We start from the raw sequence: 13,874 nt of genomic DNA, 5'->3' as shown, positions 1-13,874 counted from the left end.
AACATAACAGTCAGGTCAAATGAACTGAGCTTCTGAACTTCTGTTGGTGCATTTATCTTCTAGACTGTTAAGTTTTATGCCAACCTTCCTTTTGTTGTATAGTTGTAATTTGTTTTGGTGCGATACAAAATTTATTCTTAACGTGCAGCCACCGGCTGAAGAAAACAGCAAGCCATTTTTGTATAGTGTAGGGTGTTCCTTATATTTGCACTGGTGGCGATCTTTGATGCCGAGTGGATGTAATCTGTGCAATCGCCTTAATAGCCTAGCATTACTTTCGGCCTTATTTATTTCCTAGTCTTCTTTTTCCCTGGTTTGCTAGTGGCCGCAACTACCATGGGCCATATACGGGCCGTATGATCCATGGGTCTTCTACGGGCCGTCGATAAATGGGCCTGTAATCGGTGGGCCTTGGGCCGTCAGATAAATGGGTCTACATGGGCCGTAATAGGGCGTAATTGGTATCGGCCCAGCACGGTAACAGGCCCTTAACAGGCCGTAGGATAGCAAAGGATTAATTCTGTCACAGGCATAACGGGTCGTTAATGGACCCGAATATAGGACGGGCTGGAAACGGCGCAACGGGTTAACAGGCCAGAAACGGGCCGACTCTTGCCATGGGCCGAATTTGGCCCATTAGGGTAACATGCTAATAACTGGCCGACTCTTGCCATGGGCCGAATTTAGCCCATTAGGGGAACAGGCTAGTAACGGGCCGACTCTTGCCATGGGCCGAATTTGGCCGATTAGGGGAACAGGCTAGTAATGGGCCGAAAGTAATCGAGGGCCAAAAAGGAGCCCAAGAATGTATGGGCCGTCAATAGGCCGAAAGCTAACATGGGCTGGATACGGCCCATGTAAATCACGGGCCGTTAACAGGTATAAAGACAATTACTGTTCATTATGGGCTAGAGTCACTATGGGCCTGTAAAGGGCCGAAAGATATGAAGGCCTCATATGGGCAGAAAGATGTCGTGGGCCATACATGGGCCGAAAGTGAAATGGACTGGTGTTATATTCTACGGCCCACATGACGTTGTTGGGCCGATTTCCTTTAGGGCCTAACGGGCCGTGAGTTAACGGACCGTAAAATGGGCTATTTGCGAAGAGACCATTAACAGGCTTTTCATGGGCCAGCCCGTTAACTTTTGACCAAGTCAAACGGGCCGGCTTTGTATGCTAAATGGGTCAGTGGTGGGCCGTGGCACGTGTCGACAAATCATAGGCGCCTATCTGACCCACTGACGAGCTGACACGTGTTTCGTCCGGCCAATAAGAATTTTACACGTGGAAATTTCCCATTGGTCGGGGCTGTTAACGGGTTATCGGATCCAAAACCCGACCCGATAGCTTAACGGCGTTCCGTTATGGTGGATGCCACGTGTCGGTCACCCTTGACGAAAGCACTTCTATGACGCACGATTTATCGTCATGGAAGTGGACACTTCCGTGATGATAATGTTGGTAATGTCATGGAACACTTCTACGACAGCACAGGTGTGACTATCTTGATTCTGTCATAAATTTGTCATGGATGTACATGCATGACAAAAAATGCGACCTACTGTGACAAACACATATCATCACGGAAGTGTATCTTTTTGTAGTGCATGAGTCCACCATACCTACCTATATGCGGTATTCTTTTGTCGTTCTAAGCAAATTTGTATGTGCCATCTCTAATTTTCAAAATAAATTTCTCTTTTGTGTGCTCGTACCGCTCATGAATCGGTAGGGGGTGGCTTATATATTTCCATGCTAGATATGTTATTCTCACGACGAGTGTTTATTCACTTGTCATTGAACGAGAGTAAGGCAAAGGTATTAGGGATGCCCAGTCCCGAAATGAAAAATGAATTTACTTTATGTTGTCAAATAAGAAATTCCTTGGAAAGTGTTGGTATGGAAGGCACCCGTGGATACAGCTAGCCACGAAAAGTGAAAGTATGGTTGAAAAGGAATAAACTTTAATTTCTGTTTGGGAACTGCCTATGATATATCTAGCATGGAAAGTATTGGGAACTACTCGATCGTTCTTGTTGACAGGAAAAGCATGCCTCCCAAAATGTTTTTATCTCTATGTTTTTTGCTTTGAGCTCTGGCACCTCTACAAATCCCTACTTCCCTCCGCGAAGGGCCTTTCTTTTACTTTATGCAATTTTTATTTGTATTTTGAGTCCCTATATTCTCTTATAAAGCACCAACTAGGGGGGCACTATGATCGTACTTGAGCATTGGGTGTAGCTAATATGCGAGTGTGTTTCATGAATGGATCAATGATTGAGCATGATGGGCTAGGGATAACTTCTTTTAGCGTTGATATTTTGAAAGACATGGTTGGTTGTTGATATGCTTGAGTATTTAAGTCTCATGTCAAAACTAGACTATTGCTTTGAACCATATAAAAAGGTCCAAATATCCATGCTATAAAGAAAAGAATATGAGATGAGCATCTTGCTACCTCTTGAGCACTGCGTTGGATTTCCTTGAAGAGGAAAGGATGATGCAGCAAAGTAGCGTAAGTATTTCCCACAGTTTTTGAGAACCAAGGTATCAATCCAGTAGGAGGCTACGCGCGAGTCCCTCGTACCTGCACAAAACAAATAACTCCTCGCAACCAATGCGATAAGGGGTTTTCAATCCCTTCACGGTCACTTACGAGAGTGAGATCTGATAGATATGATAGAATAATATTTTTTCGTATTTTTGTGATAAAGATGCAAAGTAAAATAAAAGCAAAGTAAAAAGCAAAGGAAATAACTAAGTATTGGAAGGTTAATATGATGAAGATAGACCCGAGGGCCATAGGTTTCACTAGTGGCTTCTCTCAAGAGCATAAGTATTTTACGGTGGGTGAACGAATTACTGTTGAGCAATTGACAGAATTGAGCATAGTTATGAGAATATCTAGGTATGATCATGTATATAGGCATCACGTCCGAGACAAGTAGGCCGACTCCTGCCTGCATCTACTACTATTAATCCACTCATCGACCGCTATTCAGCATGCATCTAGAGTATTAAGTTCATGAAAACAGAGTAACGCCTTAAGCAAGATGACATGATGTAGAGGGATAAATTCATGCAATATGATAAAAAACCCCATCTTGTTATCCTCGATGGCAACAATACAATACGTGCCTTGCTGCCCCTACTGTCACTGGGAAAGGACACCGCAAGATTGAACCCAAAGCTAAACACTTCTCCCATTGCAAGAAAGATCAATCTAGTAGGCCAAACCAAACTGATAATTCGAAGAGACTTGCAAAGATAACCAATCATACATAAAAGAATTCAGAGAAGATTCAAATATTGTTCATAGATAATCTTGATCATAAACCCACAATTCATCGGTCTCAGCAAACACACCGCAAAAAGAAGATTACATCGAATAGATCTCCACAAGAGAGGGGAGAACATTGTATTGAGATCCAAAAAGATAGAAGAAGCCATCTAGCTAATAACTATGGACCCGAAGGTCTGAGGTAAACTACTCACACTTCATCAGAGAGGCTATGGTGTTGATGTAGAAGCCCTCCGTGATGGATGCCCCCTCCGGCGGAGCTCTGGAACAGGCCCCAAGATGGGATCTCGTGGATACAGAAGGTTGCGGCGGTGGAATTATGTTTTTGGGTCCGTTTCTGATCGTTTGGGGGTACGTAGGTATATATAGGAGGAAGGAGTACGTCGGTGGAGCAACAGGGGGCCCACGAGGGTGGAAGGCGCGCCTGGGGGGGGGGGGTAGGCGCCCCCCCTACCTTGTGGCTTCCTCCTTTATTTCTTGACATAGGGTCCAAGTCTCCTGGATCATGTTCGTTCCGAAAATCACGTTCCCGAAGGTTTCATTCCATTTGGACTCCGTTTGATATTCCTTTTCTGCGAAACTCTGTAATAGGCAAAAACATCAATTCTGAGCTGGGCCTCCGGTTAACAGGTTAGTCCCAAAAATAATATAAAAGTGGATAATAAAGCCCAATAATGTCCAAAACAGTAGATAATATAGCATGGAGCAATCAAAAAGTATAGATATGTTGGAGACGTATCACATGTCATGCAACATTCCACATCAAAAATTCTGTTTTTATCATTTACCTATTCGAGGACGAGCAGGAATTAAGCTTGGGGATGCTGATACGTCTCCACCGTATCTATAATTTTTGATTGTTCCATGCTGTTATATTATCATTCTTGGATGTTTTACAATCATTTTATAGCCATTTTATATCATTTTTTGGTACTAACCTATTGACATAGTGCCAAGTGCCAGTTGTTGTTTTCTGCATGTTTTTTGCATCGCGGGAAATCAATATCAAACAGAGTCCAAGCGCATCGAAACTCATTGTGGATTTTTTTGGACTAGAAGACATCCAGTGGGCCGGAGAAGCACCTGGGGGTGCTCCGAGGGGAGCACAACCCACCAGGGTGCGCTTGGAGGCCCTAGCACGCCCTGGTGGGTTGTGCCCACCTTGGTTGCCTCCCGAACTACCTCTTTACTCTATAAATACCCCAATAGTCCAGAAACCCTAGGGGAGTCATCAAAAATCAATTCCAGCCGCCGCAAGTTCCAGAAACACCAGATCCAATCTAGACACCATCTCGGTGGGGTTCATCATGTCCATTGGTGCCTCTGCAATGATGCGTGAGCAGTTCTTTATAGACCTTCGGGTCCGTAGTTAGTAGCTAGATGGCTTCGTCTCTCTCGTTTGATTCTCAATACAATGGTCTCTTGGAGATCCATATGATGTAACTCTTTTTGCGGTGTGTTTGTTGGGATCCGATGAACTTTGAGCTTATGATCAGATCTATCTTTTTATCCATGAAAGTTATATGAGTCTTCTTTGATCTCTTATATGCATGATTTCTTATAGCCTCTTATTTCTTCTCCATTAATTGGGTTTTGTTTGGCCAACTTGATCTATTTAACTTGAAACGGGAGGAGGTGCTTTGTAATGGGTTCGATCTTACGGTGCTTGATCCCAGTGACAGAAGGGGAATCGACACGCATGTATTGTTGCTATTAAGGATAACAAGATGGGGTCTATTTCTACATAAATAGATCTTGTCTACATCATGTCATCGTTCTTATTGCATTACTTCGTTTCTCCATGAACTTAATACACTAGATGCATGCTAGATAGCGGTCGATGTGTGGAGTAATAGTAGTAGATGAAGGCAGGAGTCGGTCTACTAATCTTGGACATGATGCCTATATAATGATCACTGCATGGATATCGTCATGATTATTTGAAGTTCTATCAATTGCCCAACAGTAATTTGTTCACCCACCATTTGCTATTTTTCTCGAGAGAAGCCACTAGTGGAATCTACGACCCCTGGGTGTCTTCTTTATTACATTTGCCTTTGTGATCTATTTTACTTTGCTTTTATTTTTAGATCTATTAAACCAAAAATACAAAAATACCTTGCTGCACTTTATTTTATTTGGCGTTCGGTCTATCAACTTATTACAACTTTGTCACATCTGTTTGCCAATTTCTGGCGCCGTTACCCGAAAGGGATTAACAACCCCTTTAATATGTCGGGTTGCGAGTATTTGTTATTTGTGTGGAGGTGCCATTGACATAGTTGTTAGTGTCAAAACCAGATGATCTCGGGTAGGCGTCCCGAACTGTGCGTCCGAGGATCGAAGGTAACAGGAGACAAGGGGGCACGATGTTTACCCAAGTTCGGGCCCTCTTAATGGAGGTAATACTCTACTTCCTGCTTGATTTACTTTGATGGGTATAGGGGTTACAAGATTCGATCTACCTCGAGATCGTAATGGCTAAACCCTAGTTGTCTAGCCTATGTAAATTCTGATAGCCTCTACGGAGGGGTTTAGCCATTGGTTTATATAGATACCGGAGGGGCCTAGGGTTGTACAGAGTCGGTTTACAGAGAAAGGAAACTACACATCTGGATGCCAAACTTGCCATCCACGCAATGGAGAGTCCCATCCGGACACGGGGGAAGGCCTTCTACCTAGTATCTTCACGGCCCATTAGTCCGGCTCACAACACACGGGCCGGACTCTCGAGGACCCCTTAGTCCAGGACTCCCTCAATAGCCCCTGAACCAGTCTTCAATGACGATGTGTTCGGCGCGCAGATTGTCTTCGGCATTGCAAGGCGGGTTCCTCCTCCGCATACTTCAAAGCAGTCTTCTGAGCAAGAGAACTGTATCCGTCTCTGTATAATAGTTACAACCCTCAACCACAAGGGTACACTACTTAAAAAATAAGGTATGTCTACTGACAGCTTTTTCGGCGAAACATCACAGCTGGCCTTTTTATTATTTCGAACCGTTTTTAGGCCTCCTGCTTCGTGTTTCAATGCGCAGCCTCTATTGACACGTCTTGTTAAAGTAGAGATCATGCTCCCTTATCGCGGGATTCTCATCAATATGGATTTAGGTTATCCAATCGTGCCATTCGCACGACCCCTTGGAAATAGGCGAGTTTTAAGGCTTGTGGGGGGCGCTTGATATTCACTACCTATATGAGTGGATAAAGATCCATCTTTTTACCCCACACCTTCTTCCTTCCTCAGCCTTCCCATCCTTGAGCTCCAGTGCCCAAGCTTCAATCTTTCCCACCACCCAACCTCTCCAGCCATGGACGGATCCGGCTCACAGGGCAAGTGGATGACCTCCTCCGTCACGGAGAAGGACGTCAGGGAACTCTGGGAAGCAGGGTACCTGGCTGCGAGTATCGCGCACAGGCTCCTTACCAAAAAGCAGATCATCCCTACTCCGGAGCCCGGCGAGAGAGTGGTGTTTATCCCCCACTTCCTCCGCAAACTAGGGTTTCCTCTCCACCCTTTCGTCCGCGGCCTCATTTTCTATTATGGGCTAGATTTCCATGATCAAGCCCCAAATTCCTTCCTCCACATTTTGGCGTTCATCGTCGTGTGCGAGGCGCTCCTCTGCACCCCCCACTTCGGCCTATGGCTTAAGGTTTTCAATGTGAAGCCGAAAGTGGTCGACGGCAACATGCGGACTGCAGCGGCGCCATGGTGAGCAAGCTCCCTAATGTCACCTGGCCCAAAGGGGCCTTCGTGGAGACCGTGAAGGGATGGCAACAGGAGTGATTCTACATCACCGAACCCCGCAGTGCCACATGGGCAGCCACTCCTTTCCGGACCCCAATGCGGCCCGCGTCATGGATCAACAAGGGCCTGGATTGGGCATCGTCCAATGAAGTGATGGTGCTACAAAAGCCCATAAAAATATGATAGAGAAGAACACCAGTCTCATCGATGTGATTCAGGTGATGCTTTTCCACCGGATCCTCCCCTGCCAGCGCCGACCTCTCCACATGTGGGAGTTCAATCCGGAAGGGTCGTGGACCCTGCAGCGATTCTTCAGCATGACGCACGAAGAGACCTGGAAGCTGCTTTTCAAGGCCCAGAAGTCGTGGCCGAAGACGACTAGCGACCAACGACATCGGCCTCGACTGCGCTCATCCGACCACTCTGGTAAGTTTTTTAGTTTCCGAACATAACTTCAGTTCGTAAATCAAAAGGTATGTTGAGCCTTCCATCCTTCAATCAGGGCTCGACAAAGAAGGTGGAGCTGATCAAGTGTCCGGCTCCGCTACCTGAAGACCCAGCCATTCCCCTGCTAATGAGGATGCTGGTCCCAGCATCCTACCAGGCGTTAGAGAAGAAGGCCAAGAAGAAGGGCAAGGAGGCCAAAGGCGGCCTCCGTCGTAAAGGCACTTCGGACGCTATGTCTGGAGAAACCAAGGCTCCCTCCTCCCACGAGGGAGATGAAGACGAAGAGGAGGAGGAAGAGAGCAATTCTCCCCTTAAGGGGAGAAAGAAGAAAAGGGCGACCTCTGTAGACCCAGAGGCGGAGGCGTCCAAGAGGGGGAAGATATCCCTCTCGGATATCTCGGATTCGGATGCTGAAGCCATCCCCGAGTGGCGCCCCAGGCTGATTCGTAAGTATCCAAGAATGCCTTACATATATTCGGTATTTATGATTGTAGTTGTAACACATTATATTGTGAGCTCCAGTCTGGCCCGCGATCTCCCCCAACTATCACCATCTTCGGGGAACTCGCTGGATCCGGGGATGGTGGAGAGCGAGACGCCTCCGCGAGCCTCTCCGCCAACCGCTACGGACTACACCGAAGTGTTGTCCCGAAGAGCCTCTCCGGGCCATGGAGAGGTGCGGGATTAAGGAAATATGCCCTAGAGGCAATAATAAGTTGTTATTTATATTTCCTTATATCATGATAAATGTTTATTATTCATGCTATAATTGTATTAAACGGAAACTTAGTACATGTGTGAATACATAGACAAACAGAGTGTCACTAGTTTGCCTCTACTTGACTAGCTCGTTGAATCAATGATGGTTATGCTTCCTAACCATAGCCATGAGTTGTCATTTGATTAACGGGATCACATCATTAGAGAATGATGTGATTGACTTGACCCATCCGTTAGCTTAGCACGATGATCGTTTTGTTTTGTTGCTATTGCTTTTTCCATAACTATACATGTTCCTATGACTATGAGATCATGCAACTCCCGAATACCGGAGGAACACTTTGTGTGCTACCAAACATCACAACGTAACTGGGTGATTATAAAGGTGCTCTACAGGTGTCTCCGATGGTGTTTGTTGAGTTGGCATGCATCAAGATTAGGATTTGTCACTCCGATTGTCGGAGAGGTATCTCTGGGCCCTCTCGGTAATGCACATCACTATAAGCCTTGCAAGCAATGTACCTAATAAGTTAGTTACATCATGTAGCATTATGGAACGAGTAAAGAGATTTACCAGTAACGAGATTGAACTAGGTATTGAGATACCGACGATCGAATCTTAGGCAAGTAACATACCGATGACAAAGGGAACAACATATACTGTTATGCGGTTTGACCGATAAAGATCTTCTTAGAATATGTAGGAACCAATATGAGCATCCAGGTTCTGCTATTGGTTATTGACCGGAGATGAGTCTTGGTCATGTCTACATAGTTCTCGAACCCGTAGGGTCCGCACGCTTAACGTTTGGTGACGATCAGTATTACGAGTTTATGTGTTTTGATGTACCGAAGGTAGTTCAAAGTCCTGGATTTGATCACGGACATGACGAGGAGTCTCGAAATGGTCGAGACGTAAAGATCGATATATTGGAAGCCTATATTTGGACATCGGAATGGTTCCGAGTGGTTCGGGCATTTTTTCGGAGTACCAGGAGGTTACCGGAACCCCCCGGGGAGTATATGGGCCTTAGTGGAATAGAGGAGTGATGTCTACTACACAACCTTCTTATTGTAGATGTTGTTGGGCCTCCAAGTGCAGAGGTTTGTAGGACAGTAGCAAATTTCCCTCAAGTGGATGACCTAAGGTTTATCAATCCGTAGGAGGCGTAGGATGAAGATGGTCTCTCTCAAGCAACCCTGCAACCAAATAACAAAGAGTCTCTTGTGTCCCCAACACACCCAATACAATGGTAAATTGTATAGGTGCACTAGTTCGGCGAAGAGATGGTGATACAAGTGGTATATGGATAGTAGATAAAGGTTTTTGTAATCTGAAATTAAAAAAAACAGCAAGGTAACTAATGATAAAAGTGAGCGTAAATGGTATTGCAATGATAGGAAACAAGGCCTAGGGTTCACACTTTCACTAGTGCAAGTTCCCTCAACAATAATAGCATAATTGGATCACAAAACTATCCCTCAACATGCAACAAAGAGTCACTCCAAAGTCACTAATAGCAGAGAACAAACGAAGAGATTATGGTAGGGTACGAAACCACCTCAAAGTTATTCTTTCCACTCAATCCGTTGGGCTATTCCTATAAGTGTCACAAACAGCCCTAGAGTTCGTACTAGAATAACACCTTAAGACACAAATTAACCAAAACCCTAATGTCACCTAGATACTCCAATGTCACCTCAAGTATCCGTGGGTATGATTATACGATATGCATCACACAATCTCAGATTCATCTATTCAACCAACACATAGGACCTCAAAGAGTGCCCCAAAGTTTCTACCGGAGAATCACGACGAAAACATGTGCCAACCCCTTTGCATAAGTTCATGGGAGGAACCCGCAGGTTGGTCACCAAAACATACATCAAGTGAATCACGTGATATCCCATTGTCACCACAGATACGCACGGCAAGACATACATCAAGTGTTCTCAAATCATAAAAGACACAATCCGATAAGATAACTTCAGAGGGAAAACTCAATCCATTACAAGAGAGTAGAGGGGGAGAAGAAACATAAGATCCAACTATAATAGCAAAGCTCGCGATACATCAAGATCTACCACCTCAAGAACACGAGAGAGAGAGAGAGATCAAACACATAGCTACTGGTACATACCCTCAGCCCCGAGGGAGAACTACTCCCTCCTCGCCATGGAGAGCACCGGGATGATGAAGATGGCCACCGGAGAGGGATTCCCCCTCCGGCAGGGTGCCGGAACGGGTCTAGATTGGTTTTCGGTGGCTACGGAGGCTTCTAGCAGCGGAACTCCCGATCTATTCTGCTCCCCGAAGTTTTTAGGGTATATGGGTATATATGGGAGGAAGAAGTACGTCGGTGGACCTCCGGGCTGTCCACGAGGCAGGGGGCGCGCCCAGGGGGGTGGGCGCCCACCCACCCTCGTGGGCAGCCCGGGACTCTCCTGGTCCAACTCCGATACTCCGTGGGCTTCTTCTGGTCCCAAAATAAGTTCCGTGAAGTTTCCGGTCAATTGGACTCCGTTTGATTTTACTTTTCTGCGATACTCTAAAACAAGGAAAAAACAGAAACTGGCACTGGGCTCTGGGTTAATAGGTTAGTCCCAAAAATCATATAAAATAGCATATAAATGCATATAAAACATCCAAGGTTGATAATATAATAGCATGGAACAATCAAAAATTATAGATACGTTGGAGACGTATCAGCATCCCCAAGCTTAATTCCTGCTCGTCCTCGAGTAGGTAAATGATAGAAACAGAATTTTTGATGTGGAATGCTACCTAACATATTTATCCATGTAGTTCTCTTTTGTGGCAAGAATATTCAGATCCATAAGACTCAAGACAAAAGTTTAATATTGACATAAAAATAATAATACTTCAAGCATACTAACTAAGCAATTATGTCTCTTCAAAATAACATGGCCAAAGAAAGTTATCCCTACAAAATCATATAGTCTGTCTGTGCTCCATCTTCATCACACAACGTATTCAAATCATGCACAACCCCGATGACAAGCCAAGCAATTGTTTCATACTTTTGATGTTCTGAAACTTTTTCAATTATCACAAAATATATGAGCGTGAGCCATGGATATAGCACTATAGGTGGAATAGAATGGTGGTTGTGGAGAAGACAAAAAGGAGAAGATAGTCTCACACCAACTAGGCGTATCAACGGGCTATGGAGATGCCCATCAATAGATATCAATGGTTTGCGATGCAACAGATGCACTAGAGCTATAAATGTATGAAAGCTCAACAAAAGAAACTAGTGGGTGTGCATCCAACTCGCTTGCTCACAAAGACCTAGGGCATTTTGAGGAAGCCCATCATTGGAATATACAAGCCAAGTTCTATAATGAAAGATTCCCACTAGTATATGAAAGTGACAACATAGGAAACTCTCTATCATGAAGATCATGGTGCTACTTTGAAGCACAAGTGTGGTAAAAGGATAATAGCATTGTCCCTTCTCTCTTTTTCTCTCATTTTTTAATATATTTTTTATATTTTTATTTTTCTTATTTGGGCCTTTTCTCTTTTTTTATGGCCTCTTTTTTTTATTTTTTTTATTTTTCGTCCGGAGTCTCATCCCGACTTATGGGGGAATCATAGTCTCCATCATCCTTTCCTCACTGGGAGAATGTTCTAATAATGATGATCATCACACTTTTATTTACTTACAACTCAAGAATTACAACTCGATACTTAGAACAAAATATGACTCTATATGAATGCCTCCGGCAGTGTACCGGGATGTGCAATGACTCAAGAGTGACATGTATGGAAGAATTATGAACGGTGGCTTTGCCACAAATACGATGGCAACTACATGATCATGCAAAGCAATATGACAATGACGAAGCGTGTCATAATAACGGATCGGTGGAAAGTTGCATGGCAATATATCTCGGAATGGCTATGGAAATGCCATAATAGGTAGGTATGGTGGCTGTTTTTAGCAAGGTATATGGTGGGTTTAAGGTACCGGTGAAAGTTGCGCGGTACTAGAGAGGCTAGCAATGGTGGAAGGGTGAGAGTGTGTATAATCCATGGACTCAACATTAGTCATAAAGAACTCACATACTTATTGCAAAAATCTATTAGTTATCGAAACAAAGTACTACGTGCATGCTCCTAGGGGGATAGATTGGTAGGAAAAGACCATCGCTCGTCCCAACCGCCACTCATAAGGAGGACAATCAATAAATACATCATGCTCTGACTTATTTACATAACGGTTCACCATACATGCATGCTACAGGTATCACAAACTTTAACACAAGTATTTCTCAAATTCACAACTACTCAACTAGCATGACTCTAATATTACCATCCTCATATCTCAAAGCAATCATCAAGTATCAAACTTCTCATAGTATTCAATGCACTTTATATGAAAGTTTTATTATATCCCTCTTGGATGCCCATCATATTAGGACTAAATTCATAACCAAATCAAATTACCATGCTGTTTAGGAATCTCAAAATAATATAAGTGACGCATGATAGTTCACCTATTTCTATAAAATAAAACCACCACCATGCTCTAAAAAGATATAAGTGAAGCACTAGAGCAACAACAAACTACTCCGGAAGATATAAGTGAAGATCAATGAGTAGTCGAATAATTATGCAACTATATGAAGACTCTCTAACATTTAAGAATTTCAGATCTTGGTATTTTATTCAAACAGCAAGCAAAACAAAATAAAATGAAATGACGCTCCAAGCAAAACACATATCATGTGGTGAATAAAAATATAGCTCCAAGTAAAGTTACCGATGAATGAAGACGAAAGAGGGGATGCCTTCCGGGGCATCCCCAAGCTTAGGCTCTTGTTTGTCCTTGAATATTTCCTTGGGGTGCCTTGGGCATCCCCAATCTTAGGCTCTTTCCACTCCTTATTCCATAGTCCATTGAATCTTTACCCAAAACTTGGAAAACTCGTAAGCTCCGTTAGCAAAAGAAAACAAAACACCACTTCAAGGTACTGTAATGAACTCATTCTTTATTTATATTGGTGTTAAACCTACTATATTCCAATTTCTCTATGGTTTATAAACTCTTTTACTAGCCATAGATTCATTAAAATAAGCAAACAACACACGAAAAACAGAATCTGTCAAAAACAGAACAGTCTGTAGTAATCTGTAACTAACGCAAACTTCTGGAACCCCAAAAAATCTAAAATATATTGCTGGACGTGAGGAATTTATCTATTAATCATCTTAAAAAAGATTTAACTAAATAGCACTATCCAAATAAAAATGGCAGCAATTCTCGTGAGCGCTAAAGTTTCTGTTTTTTACAGCAAGATCTCAAAGACTTTCCCCAAGTCTTCCCAAAGGTTCTACTTGGCACAAACACTAATTAAAACATAAAAACTCAATCATAACAGAGGATAGATAAATTATTTATTACTAAAAAGGAGCAAAAAGCAAGTAACAAAAATAAAATTGGGTTACCTCCCAACAAGCGCTATCGTTTAACGCCCGTAGCTAGGCATGATGATTTCAATGATTCTCACATAAAAGATAAAAATTGTAACATAAAGAGAGCATCATGAAGAATATAACTAGCACATTTAAGCCTAACCCACTTCCTATGCATAGGGATTTTGTGAGCAAACAACTTGTGGGAACAAGAA

The sequence above is a fragment of the Triticum aestivum genome, chromosome 1A (genome assembly GCF_018294505.1).
Source record: "Triticum aestivum cultivar Chinese Spring chromosome 1A, IWGSC CS RefSeq v2.1, whole genome shotgun sequence".
Lineage (NCBI taxonomy): Eukaryota > Viridiplantae > Streptophyta > Magnoliopsida > Poales > Poaceae > Triticum > Triticum aestivum.
Note: the sequence above shows the minus strand (reverse complement) of the source record.